The following is a 16,991-nucleotide window of genomic DNA, read 5'->3' on the forward strand; positions in this document are numbered from 1 at the left end:
TTTCCCCTTCTATGTTCTCATTTTATCATAGGAGCTGGAAGCCTGGGAACTGCATTTTCAAGAATTACTGTCATTATGGCCCTAGATTAGATTCTGCCAATGAGAGGAGCTAGGGTAAATCTGGAAGAAAAGCAAAAAGTAAAAGCAATTATTAATTCTCATGGCTGTGGCTGGCAATTACTAAGGCTTCAGCATCAAGGGTTTTCCAGCAACTTCCCAGTGTCCTCCAAAGATTCACCTGCTTCAGTACAGTGGGCAGTGAAATCAATGGCAGTGTTTTCCTATAACTTGATAATTTCCTGATTTCCTCAATGGTAGAGTGGCTTCCCTAATCTTTTCTACCCCAGACCTTCTAATATTTTTTAATCCCCTCTATTAAGCCATTTGTTGTTTGAAATACGTGGAGTTACTTCTGGTTTCCTGACTGAACCCCAATTAATACAGAGTCTCTGGAAGAAAAGGGATCCAGAATTCATTCCCTTCTTTTCAAGTCCTTTGGTGGTCCTGACTGAAGAAAGGAACCAAGGACCCCAAATGGGAACTCAACAAGAGGAAAGGAGAAAATGGGCTGATGATCTGTGATCAACTCCAGGGTTGTCCATAGGGGGAGAGTTTATTTGGCAATATGTAATTAAAGATGAAAAACCATCTGTCCTAGGCACTCAGGCACAATGACCATTCTTCAGAATTAGTAGCTGGGCATGCAAATGACCACTAAAACTTGTAGCTTTGAAAGCACGTAAGGTACTACTTCTGTTTGTACAGATATTGGACTCAGAAAGAGCAATTGCAACATGAAAAACAGATGCATCATATCTCATTTCCAGGCCTCGCAGAGACAGAAAAGTCATCATCAGCCAAGATCCTCCCAATCTTCCAACAGATGCACAAATAGACCTGCCTCTGCAACCTTTTCTTCTTTTTTGGAATAATGGAAGAACTCTGTAAGACCAAATTAAGACCAGTACCTCCTCCTGCTTTCTCAGTGATCTCTAGCTTTTAGTTATCCTGTCTCCTTCTCTATCTTCAACCTCTTTGCCACCAACAATGATGTTAATAAGCATGCAAATATGCTCTGAGAACTCACAACTACAAAAGGTTCTCTTTTGAACAATGTAAGTCACTTTACCGAGTCTATTATTGGCCAAACTTTTCCAAAAAGGTATTTATTTATTTATATACGGCCTCTGTTTTTTTTTTGTTTTTTTACCCCCAAACACCTGTCAACGATTTCAGTATAGCTTATTTAAGTCTTCACTATTCCCTCAAAAATCTCTCTGGCTATGGTCATTCATTCATTTACACATTTTTTTTCATTTTTTTTCCTTTCACAAATATTTATGTAGCACTACATTAGGAGCTGGACATTAAAAGAAAATGTAAAAGGGGAATTGTCCCTGCCTTGATTAATGACGCTTATGTTGCAAGTGCAATTAGCATCTTTTTAAAAATCAATTTACTTTGTAAACAAAGAAAAACAATAATACAAACTTATTGCAATAAGTCAAAAAATATGAGGACAGATACATAAAAGAAAATGTAATAATCTCTCCCCAACTAATTAGCTGATATTAACAGCTGTAGGTTCTTCCACACATTTCTCTAAATGCATATAATTTAGGTTATAACACATGAAACTGCTGATATTCTACTGTTTTTCACTTGCAAAACATTATTAAATGATTCAACTTAATACATATGTGCATGTATACAGATTTTTATTTATTTTCAAATAGTTGTTGAGCAGTGCTTAAATAACATTTTAAAAACTATGAATGAAAAAAAAAAACTATGAATGGTTTAATGAGTGAATATTTGTGTTCACCTTTGTTGGGAAAATATAATTTTTAAAAAATCTGCTGAGCCAGAAAAATGGCTTCACGAAGGCAGAAGTGAGAGAAAATAATTTTATTTTTGAATGAGTATTAAGCCAGAACATGATGAGCCTTACAGGTAACTCACTAAGAGATTTCAAAGGCAGAAAGAAATCTCACCCTTTTATACAGCCAAGCAGACACAACCCATTCCATACATGCTCCCAAGGTAAACAATAACTATTGTTCAAGTAAGAGGACTTGACAGCACCATTGTCACACACAGTTCATTCTAAATTCACCTGAGATGATCCATTATATTCGTTAACTGGATTTACCCAAAGGCAAATTAAATTCTTACCTCTATGACAGGTGGTAGTTTTGCAACTTGGTCATGGTTGGGCTCTCACAGAAACTGGGAAATATGGGTGCTACCTTCCTTGATGATTATATTTCAAAGGTATGGTTCCTAGGTCCTACAGAAAGATATTCCAGAATTGTAAAACTGACAAAAGACTTATTTAACTTTAAAAAGGTTTACATACATTTCAAAGAGACTGAGAAAGTATTTACAATTATAAATTTTCTAAAGTAAATATCTAAGAAAAGGGAGGGTAGAACATCTCTTCCCTTATTTTTCACAGGGAGAATCAAACCTTTTATTTTGTATTTGTACATCTTTACATATCAAGAACCAAAACATTTACATAAAATTAGCTGCCTTTTTAAAATCACAAAATGTTATCTCCCAATAACTGAATAGTTGAAGATAAAAATTTATAGGATGAGAAAATAAGTGAGGAACGAAAGTACCATAATCAGTTATCCATATAGATGTTATTTTTAGACAATTGAGCAAGATTAATTATCTATACACAAGTAAATTTCTTCCAATTTTTATTTTGCATAGGTAAGCAATCATGATCAAACAATAAATTCTACACATTATTTATCCTAGTTTAATAGTAAGAGCATGGATGTTGCAGTGAAAAATACATATACTAAATCTTGATGGAAATTAAAATGCTTCTCCTCTCCTACTGTAGAAGTTCAATTATATGTTGAAAAACCACAACTAGTAAAATATGAAGGTATAAATGAAATAAACAGTTATGCAGACTAGAAAATATCACACACTTATTTCATGTCTGAACAATTATCTGTTTCACTTTTACATTCAGGTTATCTCATGTACATGCTCAATCAGTATGCTTATATCACTAAACTATACTTAATTTTGTATTACTGATGCTTGCATATTTCCTGGCACAGACAACACCCAATAACTGTTTACTGGATTAAATTTTAGAATGACTTTATTCCAAACCCAGTAGTTGTTTATTGGATTAAATTTTACAATAACTTTAGTTTAAAATTATCTAAGGATGAATCTTGTCCTCATTTTTTTTTCTTTAGAGGAATACTAAGCTTTCAAACTAAGCCCCCAAATGGTTCCTTTAATTTGCTAAATTAATTTTACAATATAAAAAGTATCACAGAATCATATTTATACATTTACTTGTTGCTTATTCATATTCACTGTCATCTCAATCACAACTAATGGTTACTACTGAGTGCTCACTATAGACCTGGTAAATATTTTATGAATGTTGTCATTCTAAAGTTCCACAAGTCTGTAAGTTGTGTTTGCTAGTCTTACAACTGGTGAAACTTAAAGAAATTAAAGATAGTAAGTAACTTGATTAGGGTGATACAGCTACTAAGTGGTAGGGCCTAGCTTAAACCCATGTCAGTCTAAGTATACAGTTCCTGCTCCAAGGCCTCCGATTCTTTTGCCAACATGTAGCTCTGCCTCTCTTAACTAGGTCATGTGTGCCCAGACCATATGGCAAGCAGTCTACATAGTATCAACCAAAGGAAGTGGCAAATTCTTGCTTTTTCAAACCACTGTTAATAGTCAAGACAGCTTAATCCCTGAGGTTAGCAAATTAATCAACGTGATCATGGTGATAAACATTCTAAGTCAGTCGATAACGTGGTTTGGATGACCAGTTCATTTATAAGAGAATAAAAGAAGTGGGTGTTACAGATGTGACCCATGAGGGAAACTCGGTGACTGGCTGACATATAGGAAAAATATTCAGAACTTGTGGAAAGGCTTTGAGCAGGTATGCAAACAAATACCCAGACAAATGTATTGTGGTTCAGGAGAATTTCCCCAGCACTCCCAGTAAGGCCTGGAATGATAAACAAAAACTACAACCAAGGAGTTACAGAAAATGTGAGGCTTAATTATATTTCACTGAATATTATGCAGCACAGTTAATTCAATAAACTCTAGAACCTTTATGCTTCTGGGGATGCACATAGTGCTACATCCTGCTGGGCCAGTGCGTAGACTTGCGCAGCCTTTTCTGCAAGGAAAAGGAAAGAGCTTAGCTCTTAAGGGAGAGCTAAAGAAGGCAGTATACTCAGGGAGGGGAGGAGTGATAAGGGTGGTGGGGAGTGGGGGAGAAAAACCTTTAGAGGCTTCATATCTTTTCAGATTTTATGGTTTTGCTGTTAGCACAAGTTCATGTGCCTGACACACAGTGAGGCCAAACAAACCAAAACGTCCTTGTTTGGAGCAAAGAAAGGTTTATTGCAGGGCCATCTGTGTCACGGGGGTTAACGGTATCAGTCCTTAGGCTCCAGGAGGCCTGGGGCTATGTGCACCTGGTCATCAAGTAGTTAACATCTTCCATTTGGTGGGGGATTTTCACATCTGTAAAACAACTCAGGAAATACTGTTATCTAGGTAACAGAGAGGAGCTGAAGTAGAGGATATGGGGGAAGGGCCTGTCCCGGGAAGACCCCATAGGGTCCTGCTCTGTTACATGGCTGCTGACCTAATTCTATTTACCTTATTCAGGCTGCAGAAAAAGGGAAGGCATAGCCTGCAGGTACTATCCCACAGAAGTTTTAAACAAATATTCTCTTAATGATTTATGATATGCTTTGCTTTGCTTATTGCCCTGAACCTCAAGTTCCACAGGAAATTATATTCGTGATAACACTGCACTACATTGTCATATCTCTTTTTATTATTGCTTTTCACAGTGACTTAAAGCTTGTATTGTTATTTAGCTACTTATTTTGTTCATATCATTTCTTCTCTATGGTAAACCCCTTGAGGGTAGGATTGTGTCCTAGAGAACAACTCTTTTTGTATAAGGCAGGGCACTTGCCGACTTAATCTGGCAGAGAATTCAGGCATAGTGATCTTTGTTCCAGCAACAGCCCATGGGAGACACTGCACTGAAGCAAAGAGGCTCCTCATTATTCAGGGATTATTTTCACAGCAAGTGAAAGAAACCCACCTTAATTCACCTTAATCAAGGAGAAATATTTTGTTTCATGGACTCGAATTACAAGAAAAGCTAGAGTGAAACTTGTCTTGCCCATTTAGAACAAGTAAATCAATTATTACCACAACTATTGCTGTGTGACAGCAGACAAAACTACAGAAAGCTTTAATTTTCACATTTCTAAAATAGCAGAACCACAGGAAAGAGTGCCTCTCTCTTACCAATATTTTAGAAATCCTAAGGAAATATTCACAAGTCCATTAAGGGCTATGAAGAAAGAGGCAAGATCCCAACAGTTCCCTTTTATCATATTGTTAGAATGTGGGGAGAAGGTGCAGTTCCTCAAATGAATACGAAGGCTAATGGGTGAATATTTGTGAGCTTGAAAGCCATTATATTTTATATCTAATGTAGAATGTGATGAAAGGGAAGAAGTAGACTATTTTAACATGTGTTGAGCACCTACTACCTGTCCTATAAACTTTATTATATACATTATAAACTCATCAAAATATCCATAAAGGATAATAAATATGAAGATGGTATGGGATGATACTGGGCAGTACCTTTGCCCTGTAAATGCTAAACCAGTGAAACATTTATTACTAAGATAAAGAAATAGAGATTTTTAAAACCATTAACACTGAGGTTTAACTTCTCTATAGATTTTAGGATTACTTGTCTGTCCAAACAAAACTAGATAATTTAAAAATTCCATCTGCAAAGAGAGTGTTTGCACAGTACCACATGCAAGCATTTTACATGGCTTATATAATTTAACCCTCATAAAAATACCAGAATGTAGGTGTTTATATTTATTAGGATTTAAACTAAGCTACTTTAGCAAAGAGACCCGAATATACGTTGACTTAAAAAAAAAGATACAGGTTTATTTCTTTTTTAAAGAATACTTAGATATATAGGGTGATCCAGAATGTGTTATCCCAAGAGGGTTCTGCCAGATTCAAGGTAGAGCTTCCATCTCTTGAGTCCAAGATGGTGCCATTTCCCAAGCCCAACTATTGCTCTGGTACTGCTTTCTCCAGCCAGTGGAAAAAGAAAAAAAGGGGGGGGAGGGGTGGTATAAGTGGGTTATTTTAAGAACAGAATCTGAAAGTTGCATGTAACATTTGTGTTCTCCTGTGAGCCAGAGCTGAGTCAGATGATCTCACTCAAGAATAAGGCAGGTTAAGAAATGTCTCTAGCTAGGAGAGCAGAAGCCCTACTAAAACCTATGGGTATGTGGCAGAATTGGTCAAGGCAGATTTACTGTGAAGTTAGGGTGGTATAACTTTCAGAGCCCATGTGCTTCTTCCAAGACTCTGAGGAAGGGGAAACTAGCAACATATTCATTTATTTATTTTATACCCTTTTGTCCTTAACACTTCCAAAAGATAGATCTGTCCCCAACAGGTAGGACTTATCTATAAACTAATACAAGGAGAATAAATCCTGGAGGAAAATTCACTGTCTCTGCCTCTAAATAATTTCCAATGAGGCCCAGAGAAGTTAAGTAACTTACAAAAAGTCACATAGATTTGGAGCTGAAATCAGAACCTGGGTCTCTACGGCACAAAGACTTTTGACTCATATTTCTAGTGCATCAAGTACTCATATATTTTAGATTTTATTTCCTCCTGACATTATCTCAGGAGAAAAGCTGGACAATCTAGAAATCACAAGGTAATTAATTGGCTACATCGCTTTGTCCCTATCTGTTCAGATGCTCTTGGGAGACAAAGTGAAAGAGAACATGTGAAGCCCAGCTGCCAAGCTGACATGACAGCCAGTTAGTCGGGTGATGCCACTCTCAGATCATCCCAAAGGTTAATGACACAGACGCAGTCAAAGATATGATGGATAGAGGCTGTGAACCCTGTATCAATAACTTACAGCGAATGTCTGGAGGTGGCAGATGAAGCGGCTCGTCATCAATTAAGCATGGCAGTCCATTTTTATAAAATTGTCATAAAGGATTATTAAATTTCACATCTTAGTTTGCTTGGGGAAAATATCAAATAACAGTAAAGGGTGTATTTTAAAAACAACGTTTAGTATAAACTCTTGCTTCTGGCCTCATGTCAAACTAACAAAGAGGTGCTATGCAATTTGATCCATGCTTTTCATTTTTCCATTTCTGAGCCAAGGTATTTTTTCATACTTATTATTAACTTCACATGTTTTTAAAAACAATAGTTCTGGTTTTAAGAATTTTTTAAGTTAGTAAAATATTTAATTATCAAGAAAATAATCTCAAAATTTGAATATGACTGCAAGTTGAATATTTATTCACCATAGCAACTTGGAGTACACAATCCTCAAAGTTAAGTACCATAACAAAATGTAGACACATGCCTTCCTTTTTATACAATTCCTATTTACAGTAAATTCAGAAAAGCATCCTGCACTAAGCCAGAGAGGACTTAAAGTGGTCTGTCTCTAGATACGTTTTTTTTAATTTTAAGACTGGATTCAGAGAGTTCCATCTAATTTGAGGTGTATTTACTATGTATCAGCTCCATTATCCAACTTTCTATAGTAAATCTTAAAATTCTTATATTTGTAAAAACCCCTACGAATGCCTGAATTATTTGGTAAAATTTAAGAGACCCAACACAACATTTTTTGAAAGGCAATTATAATTATAAAGTAATCACTACTAAAGTATAACAAGTTGTCATAGTATCTATTTAGAAAACCATTCACAGTTATTCTACCATGCACATTTTCACACATAGCATCGTGCTGCTGTTCTAATAATTGTTTACTATCTTAATATGACAGGGCTAATACCCACCCTCTTAAGGAAATTACCTTTCTTTAGCACTGGATTAATATTATCCTATGTTACTTTTTATTTGTAGCAAGTTGTTCCCAATTCTATACCACCAACCATTCAACTTAATGATCTACTTGATGGACATCACTAAAAACAGTTTGTAAAGTTGACTTAATAAAATGAAATGATATTCAATATCAGTTTGAGTTGTTGCAATGAAAAGAGCTCATAGTACACTGGAAAGCTGTGGGAAATTGTTGGGAATTACTATTCTATGGATTGATACAAATAAAGAAAAAATCATAGAATTCTAGAATTATAAGGTACAGGAGCTATTTAGGCCAACACGCTAATTAAACAGTCCATGGATCAAAAACTAGACTTGATAAAAATCATAAAATGGATTGCCTGCTGAACTAAGTTTTGGACCTAGTGCTGTGTACAGTATAGCCTACTGTTTTGCCTAAGATTGTGCAGTATCCCAGAATGGTTTCTGCTCTCTTTTAGGTTCCAAAATGTTCTACCTTGTAACAAGTAAATGTAAATTAACTGGTTGACTGACTAGCTGATTGACTGACTTACAGGCTAAGGCTAACTGGTTGCCTGACAGACTAGGGCTTCCCAGGGAGGGTCAAGGTTACCATTCTCTACAGGCTCCTCAAATAAACCTCCAGAGTCAAACATAACTGACAAACCTGATACCTGGAGTACCAAAGTTACTGAAAAGCTTTCAGGGAAAATTTTTCTAAATGTAACTGAAAACTCTTCAAATTTTTCTTAATCCCCTCATATTTTTTTCTGCTTCATATAAAAATACTAATTAGAGTCTTCTCCCTTTTTTTCTTGATGAGTCTGGCTAATGGTTTATCAATTTTGTTTATCTTCTCAAAAAACCAGCTTTTAGTTTTATTAATCTTTGCTATCTTTTCCTTCATTTCTTTTTCATTTATTTCTGATCTGATTTTTATGATTTCTTTCCTTCTGCTAACTTTGGGGGTTTTTTTGTTCTTCTTTCTCTAATTGCTTTAGGTGCAAGGTTAGGTTGTTTATTTGAGATGTTTCCTGTTTCTTAAGGTAGGCTTGTATTGCTATAAACTTCCCTCTTAGAACTGCTTTTGCTGCATCCCATAGGTTCTGGGTCGTCGTGTCTCCATTGTCATTTGTTTCTAGGTATGTTTTTATTTCCTCTTTGATTTCTTCAGTGATCACTTCATTATTAAGAAGTGTATTATTTAGCCTCCATGTGTATTTTTTACAGATCTACCGTATGTTAACACATATATATGGAATTTAAGAAAAAAAAATGTCATGAAGAACCTAGGGGTAAGACAGGAATAAAGACACTGACCTACTAGAGAATGGACTTGAGGATATGGGGAGGGGGAAGGGTAAGCTGTGACAAAGTGAGAGAGAAGCATGGACATATATACACTACCAAACGTAAGGTAGATAGCTAGTGGGAAGCAGCTGCATGGCACAGGGAGATCAGCTCGGTGCTTTGTGACCACCTGGAGGGGTAGGATAGGGAGGGGGGAGGGAGGGAGACGCAAGAAGGAAGAGATATGGGAACATATGTATATATATAACTGATTTACTTTGTTATAAAGCAGAAACTAACACACCATTGTAAAGCAATTATACTCCAATAAAGATGTAAAAAATAATAATAATAAAAATAAAAGATTATACTCCTTTAAAAAAAATACTAATTAGAAAATTAAATTATGTTCAATATCTAAAAATGAAATTATATAGTAAGTAATTCAACATCAACACCTGATACTATGTGATAGACCTATGGGCATAATATTGTGATATTATGACACTCACAAAAATAGTATAACATTTATATTTCAAGATTTGCACATAATTCAATGGCTTTCAAAAGTCAACTTTTCAATACAAACTTTAAAATTAATGATAACAACTTTTTCTATCTAAAACAACTGTAGCAAGTTGATGCACTTTATTCTGGCATTCACGATTTAGAAAAATGTTTTTTGCAAGCTTCATACAAAAACATTTGAACAAATTAAAAATCATTGCAGCAATGTACATAGATCTCATATTCCTTTGATTCCCCCTTCTTTTTGATTTCTACATCTCTTATATTATGAGAAGACATTACCAAAGAAAAGACAATAAATTACTACGAAAGACAACATTGGTTCTTAGCGAGAAAGGAGAGTGAAAATCAGCTTTTATGTGACCAAAGAATCTCTTTATTTAATATCCTTATTAATGTGAACTGAACCTAAAAATGTGAACATCTAGATATATATTGCTTAATTCCAGTTTCACCTGCATTAGATAAACTGTCTTATAACTTCCTTTCTTAAGGAATAAAATTTACATGTTAATTTCTTTTCCTCAATTTCTCACTAAACTTCAAATCATTTTGGAGTAAATAGTATAGTCAGGCATTATATAAATATGAAAAACTTAAGTACTACAGTAAGGAATTATGTAAATATGAAAAACTTTTTAAATATCAAGAATTTTAAATGTATATAATGCTTGATCCTTCATATTATCTTTAGAATTTCAACATTTATATACAAACATGAAAGGCTAAGACTGAAATGCCTAAACTTTGTTCTGTTGTTATATGGGAGCACTTACAGTATCAGATTCTAACTTAATCAAAACTGAACTAAAATGAAAAGCATCATTGTAATCAACCATATGGCTGCTTCATTCTAACCTGGTTATTTTTAAAGAGCCAGACTCCAACATTCCTCCTTAGAGGGAGAATAAAAACCGTATTACTACTGCACACATCAAAACTACATTGGTCAACCAGTCATTGTGTTAGCTGGCACTAAATTCCTAAACAGCATAGTAGTGCAACACAGGTCTTCCAGATGACTATGAATGGATGGTCTTCATTTGTCAGAGATTAATCTGGTAGACATGGCCTTTGTAGAAATAGCTAGAAAATACAGCACGAATTCTGAAGGAGCAGGGATAGGGAGAGTCATCTTTTTCATATGACCAGTGACCCTTTTTTTTTAATGTTACCACTGCTGCACATAGATCCTAAAAATGCAAGAGAAAGATCCCATTTCATTGTATTGAGAATCATCCTCTTGGGAAACCAATTTAGTCTGAAAGTACCCTCAGAAAGGATTCTGCTTCTTGTAGATAATTGTGGATCAATTTCAGATGAAGATTTAGTAGCCTTTTAAAAAACCTTTTCGGGCATTTTTTAATGCTCTGTAGAGAGTTGAAGAGTGTGTGTGGGGAGGGTGGAAGTAAGCTGATAAAATGCTATTATTGAAGAACTTCAGGCTAACCATGAACTTTAAGATTTGTATTCAGTTCTATGGCAAATGGCACCAGCTTATCTTACAGGTTACATGCACTATAGATTTGGAAGCAATAAAAGACAGATCTGGGTCTCCATTTGGGCTCATGGGCTGCAGTTTGTCCTCTTAGGTTCCAAATTTCTCAGTTCTTCCCTACTACACATTCAGCTTTTCTCTCAGACTGCTGGACTAACCTGACCTTTTGAGACTTGAGACCTGGTACAAGATGCAGAGGCAACAGCCTTGTACAGACTTCTGCACCAGGAACAACTGTGTGAAGTGAAAGCCTCTATAATAAATCTCTATTCTACATCACTCATAGTGATTCTACTTCTCAGGCTAAATCCTGACAGGTAAAGTAGTAATTCAGAGACATGAAGAAATTAATCAAAGGGATTAATTGCCAAACACTCTCAAAGAGGGTTAGTAGAAGAACCTAGAAGCATACTTTACCTTCTTTGATTTGATTCCATATCCCTAAATGTATACTTCTATAGTTCTTATTTTATTTTAGAGACTACTTTACACAAAAACACCTAGTTTCTCCTAAGGTAGAAAGAATGTAGCTCCTAGTAGCTCCTCCTTCAAATATTCACTCTCAAACTAACTGAAGTCTTCAGTCTTAAGTGTCCTTGTTCCACTTTTCCCTGCCTACTTGATGACTACTTGTAGAGTCTGTCCCTCGGGCTATGTTAGCAGTCCTTAAAAAAACTATCGCAAATTTTCTCTTTGTGTATTAAGAGTGAAGTCTTTATACTTTAGCAGTTCACTGCAAACTTGTGAAGGAAGTGATGTTCACATTTCCTTTTCCTTCTATAAGGGTCAGCCAAGCTCTGATGTTTCTAGGAAAAGCTGAGTAGAGCAATGACCACATCTTGTAGCACAGTGCTAAATCAGCCATGCTGTGAAAGGGAGCAATGCATATCAGCTCTTTGACTAGGAGCTACCACACAGACATTTCCTTTTATTCCAGCAGACTTGGTTTTTGGCAACCTGGGCACTTCATTTTTCTTCCCAGACAGCTGTTTCTGAGTTACACGCTCACTGTGCATGGCCTTTCTTTTTCCTAACAGTGTCAGATATTCAATATTATAAGTATTTACTGAGCATTTACCATGTAACACAGAACTTAGCCTAGGCCTACACTGGGATAAGATATATGATGAGGGAAACCTCTTCAGCTTATCTGAGGACATGGCATATGCTTGGGCATACAGACTACTCAAAGAGGAGAGTTACAGTACCTTTTGTTGAGGTTAAAACACATGCATTTTATGCTGCTTTAAAAATTTTACCTAACCTGTCACTGGTAAAGTTTTATATAATGGGAATAGGATTTCCCATTCTTTTCTCTAAGCTAACCCTCAGTGTTTCCATTATAGCACAATTAATATGTAGCTGGGAAGAAACGGTTTACAGCTGATCTTTAGGATTTGCTTATTAGATATGCTGTGTCTTAGGCTTGGGCTTTTACCTTATCCACTAAATGCACGTTCAAATGATAATTCTATAGATGGCATTGTAGACTGGGGAGTCCTACTCAGGACATAAGAATAAAAATCAATTCCCTTTTTTACTCGTTTTCCATTCATCAGTACACCCTACCACAATACAATAATACAGTAGTCAGCAGCCCATTTTTGACAAACAGCAACAAAGAAGCAATACGTATTGCTAAATTTTTACAAATGCAAGTTTAAAACTAAAAGAAAGCAAAACAGGGACTATATAAATAACTTCAATTTCACTAAAAGACAAAGCTTAGTTATACACACACACACACATACACAAAAGTACACTAGTGTGCACTAAAATACATCCCAAAGCACACACACACATACACACACACACACATACACACACACAAAAGTACACTAGTGTGCACTAAAATACATCCCAAAGCAGAAAATATGTGCAGCTCATTTTAGTAATACTTCCTGATTTGTAAAAAAGGGTATATCTGTGTATGTATGTATGTCTTATGTTTATAAGAAGAAGACAGAGTAGACATTTTCTGAAAATATACTCAATTTTGTTAGATCTTTTGAACAAGTGACTGCAAAATAGTACATCTACCTAAAGCAATGATGCCTAAAATATGTTTTTATACCTTAAGGCAGAAAAAAGAGCTTCCCTCCTTTACCATTCAGGTTAAAATACTTTGGATTCATTTTTCATTGTTGGCCCCTTAGCTCTTCTTACTTTATTAAGGATACATTAGTAGGTTTTAAACTTTAATAATAAATATTTACAACAAAAACTACAAAAGTATGTGTTTTTTTAATTAATTTTTTTGGAGTATAGTTGTTTTACAATGTTGTGTTAGTTTCTGCAGTACATCAAAGTAAATCAGCTATACATATACATATATGCCCTCTTTTTTGGATTTCCTTCCCATTTAGGTCACCACAGAGCAGTGAGTAGAGTTCCCTGTGCTATACAGTAGGTTCTCATTAGTTATCTATTTTATACATAGTAGCATATATATGTCAATCCCAATCTCCCAAAATTCATCGCACTCCCCCGTTTCCCCCCAAAAGTATGTTATTAAAGAAGCCATTTCTGAAAGCAATTTAAAACTGTGGACCATGTGAAAAAAATATATGAAATAAACAAAAAGATTTATGTGCTGCCTCAGTCACTATTATTATTTATTTATTCATCTGTACTTGTACACTCAGTGCTTTTGGAAATGATTTAGGGCAACTTATAAAAATACGTACTACAACAAAATGCTTATCAAAAAAGTAAAGAATTTGTGGCAAAGGTAAATAAGGGTAAAGACAACAGAATAAATTCAAGAGTTACAAAAATGCATGCCCTGGAGTACAGTAGCTAACATTGAGCCTCTAATTTGGCAGTACACTATAATAGTAAAGCCAGAGGAAACACAACTGGTTCTTTGAGGCATAGATTCCAAAATATGAAGATAGGCCAGTTTCTCAAAGAAGAACATTCATTGCTTACACGGACACTAAAGATAAATACCTTCACTAGACAAAGTGGTATGTTTCTGTTATTGTTTTTAAAATATATATATAATTTTAACAGTTGACTTAGGGATAATTAATCATATGCAGTAGTTCTGGAAAACTGAAGTCCAGGTATGTAGGCTGTAGCCTTCCGGTCTTTTGTATTAATACAAATATAGCTTTGAAAATATAAACTGAGATGATTCTTAACCAATTCTTAGTTATAGACCATTTTGAATACCTGGTGAAAATAACAGACAGCCCATTAAAATTCATATGCATAGAATTTATGTGCAATTTTAAGGTGCTCTTAGATCTTCCCTTATCCAAAGTTAAGAAACTCTGAGCAATAAAAATGGATGGACTACTTGATTTTCAGAAAATCCTTTGTAAATATTATTTATTTCCACAAAGATTTTGAGACACTGAGCAGTACTGAGTTTGAGGTTATTCTCCCTAATAAGTTTCTAGTGCATGTATTCTGTGCTGTGGCTTAAACCAAAACCAAGCAGGAGTTAATAGGTTAGGCAGGGGGTAGAACGGACACCACTTTACAAAAGAGAGAAAGAAAATTAAAATGATACACACACAAACGCCTAATTTAATAGAAGGTCTTTCTTCCTCTGCACAGAGATAGGATATAAAAGAATTCCTGAAAGGGTCTCCACAGGGATTTCCAGAGGAAATCATACCATCAAAGGAGTGCATAGATAGTGTAGCAAAAAACGATGGCAACAAGAAAATTAGTCTAGAAAATATGTGCAGCTCATTTTAGTAATACTTCCTGATTTGTAAAAAAGGGTATACCTGTGTATATATGTATTCTCCAGTAAAGCACACACAAATATATAATAGTAAAAGATCAAAGTGCATGTTCCAAACTACATGTCAATTGCTGGATACAAAGCAGTAAATTATTGGAAGACAGGTACCAAAAACCAAAATATGCCTTGGTTATGGAATAGCCGCTCTGAAGTCATTTTTCTTACTATTGATTACATAATCAATTCAGTTGTCTCCAAACTTAAGAAAATACATTTCTGTCAATTGCATAGAAGAGAGTGTGTACCTTTCTATCCTTTCTATGAAGAACACGTTTCCAGTTCAAGTGAAAGTAGCAGCAAGTCAAGGTTTTTCCTTGCAAACTTAGGCATTAAAAAAGTATTAAAATATGAGTACTGTATAAAAATCAATAATGAGGTGTCTAAATTGATTCCAAATAGCTCTCATCTCAGGTATTGTATAAGTGTGAGATAAATTTAGAGAGTATTCCACTAACATTTTAAGTACCTAGATGCAACCAGTGATGAATTATATCTAAAAATAGACTTTTGGAGAGAGACCTTCAACATGGCGGAGGAGTAACACGTGGAGATCACCTTCCTTCCAACAAGTACATCAGAAATACATCTGCATGTGGAACAACTCCTACAGAACACCTACTGAATGCTGGCAGAAGACCTCAGACTTCCCAAAAGGCAAGAAACTCCCCATGTACCTGGGTAGGGCAAAAGAAAAAAGAAAAAACAGAGACAAAAGAATAGGGACAGGACCTGCACCAGTGGGAGGGAGCTGTGAAGGAGGAAAACTTTCCACACACTAGGAAGCCCCTAAGCAGGCGGAGATGGGGGGTGGGGGTGGGGAAGCTACGAAGCCGCGGAGAAGAGCACAGCAACAGGAGTGGGGAGGGCAAAGCGGAGAAGAGATTCCCGCACAGAGGATCGGTGCTGACCAGCGCTCACCAGCCCGAGAGGCTCCTCTGCTCACCCGCCGGGGCACATGGGGGCTGGGAGCTAAGGCTCAGGCTTCGGAGGTCAGACCCCAGGGAGAGGACTGGGTGAACACAGCCTGAAGGGAGATAGTGTGCCACAGCTAGCCGGGAGGTAGTCCAAGAAAAAGTCTGGAGCTGCCTAAGAGGCAAGAGACCATTGTTTCAGGGTGCGTGAGGAGAGGGGATTCAGAGCACCACCTAAACTAACTCCAGAAACGGGCGCAATCCACGGCTATCAGCATGGACACCAGAGACAGGCATGAGACACTAAGGCTGCTGCTACAGCCACCAAGAAGCCTGTGTGCGAGCACAGGTCACCATCCACACCTCCATTCCCGGGAGCCTGTGCAGTCCACCACTGCGAGGGTCCCGTGATCCAGGGACAACTTCCCCAGGAGAACACATAGCGTGCCTCAGGCTGGTGCAACGTCACGCCAGCCTCTGCCGCCGCAGGCTCGCCCTGCATCCGTATCCCTCCCTCCCCCAAGGCTCAGTGAGCCAAAGCCCACTAATCAGCTGCTCCTTTAAGACCGTCCTGTCTGAGCAAAGCAGAAACGCTCTCAGGTGACCTACATGCAGAGGCGGGGCCAAACCCAAAGCTGAACCCCAGGAGCTGTGCGAACAAAGAAGAGAAAGGGAAATCTCTCCCAGCAGCCTCAGGAGCAGCAGATTAAATCTCCACAATCAACTTGATGTACCCTGCATCTCTGCAATACCTGAAGAGACAACGAATCATCCCAAATTGAGGAGGTGGACTTTGGGAGCAACTATAGACTTGGGGTTTGCTTTCTGCATCTAATTTGTTTCTGGTTTTATGTTTAACTTACTTTACTATTTAGTTTATTATCATTGATATATTTGTTTATTGATTTGGTTAGTCTCTTCCTTTATGTTTATATATATAGATATATATTTTTCCTTTTTCTCTTTTTGTGACTGTGTGTGTGTATACTTCTTTGTGTGATATTTTTTCCTTTTTTAACACTTTAAAATTGTTTTTATCTTTAAATTTTTTTATTTTTTAGTTCAATAACTATAT

General features: G+C 36.4%; 1 long non-coding RNA gene across 1 annotated transcript in view; it reads right to left on the reverse strand.

Moving 5' to 3' along the window:
- Positions 1 to 16,991, reverse strand: part of LOC132518160 (uncharacterized) — a 522,958-nt gene that overhangs the window by 490,895 nt on the left and 15,072 nt on the right. Inside the window, exon 2 of the long non-coding RNA XR_009539871.1 lies at positions 2,176 to 2,290. This is a non-coding gene — a long non-coding RNA (uncharacterized LOC132518160). The remainder of the gene's footprint in view (positions 1 to 2,175; positions 2,291 to 16,991) is intronic.

This window comes from Lagenorhynchus albirostris, chromosome 3 (assembly GCF_949774975.1).
Source record: "Lagenorhynchus albirostris chromosome 3, mLagAlb1.1, whole genome shotgun sequence".
In the NCBI taxonomy this organism is placed as follows: Eukaryota; Metazoa; Chordata; class Mammalia; order Artiodactyla; family Delphinidae; genus Lagenorhynchus; species Lagenorhynchus albirostris.